This window comes from Sinocyclocheilus rhinocerous, unplaced genomic scaffold (assembly GCF_001515625.1).
Source record: "Sinocyclocheilus rhinocerous isolate Xijiao unplaced genomic scaffold, SAMN03320098_v1.1 scaffold491, whole genome shotgun sequence".
NCBI lineage: Eukaryota > Metazoa > Chordata > Actinopteri > Cypriniformes > Cyprinidae > Sinocyclocheilus > Sinocyclocheilus rhinocerous.
In genome coordinates, this window is record NW_015625034.1 from 300,348 (window position 1) to 300,929 (window position 582).

Below are 582 nucleotides of genomic sequence, written 5' to 3' on the forward strand. Positions count from 1 at the left end.
CGCGCTCTCGCTCTCTCTCTCTCTCTCTCACGATGCGCAAAACTCCGCATTTGAACGGTCAATAGCAAATACTTAAACTAATAACAAAACAGTAGCTGATTCAGAAGTGCCAGATTGTCATAGCAAAGTCAGAATTACGTCCTCTCCTAGGTTCCCTAGGTTCACGTCCATAAAATGCATTGCTGTTCTGTTGTAAGTAATCTTAAAGATTCCTAAATGCATCTAATGCATCTAAGCCAAATAAAGTGCTTTTGCTTTCGCCTAGAAACACACAGCGTCTCCCTGACATGGCTACTTCAACACTAACTGCGGTTACTGAAACCACGCCTTCTGTCTTTGCGTGAACATTTGGGCGGCATTATGCAAATATTTCCACATAGGGAGGTAGATATGTGGGGGCGTGTTAGAACGAGCCGTTTTAGGGGGACGTGGCAGAGTCTTAACTTTGATAAAGAATATCTCTTTGGTTTTGAGACCTTAGTCTTTGCAACTTCAGGGATCTTAGCTATGCACAATCAGCTTGTAACACTCCAAAGAGAAAGGAAAAAATGAAATCGCATCATATGACCCCTTTAAAAAAAA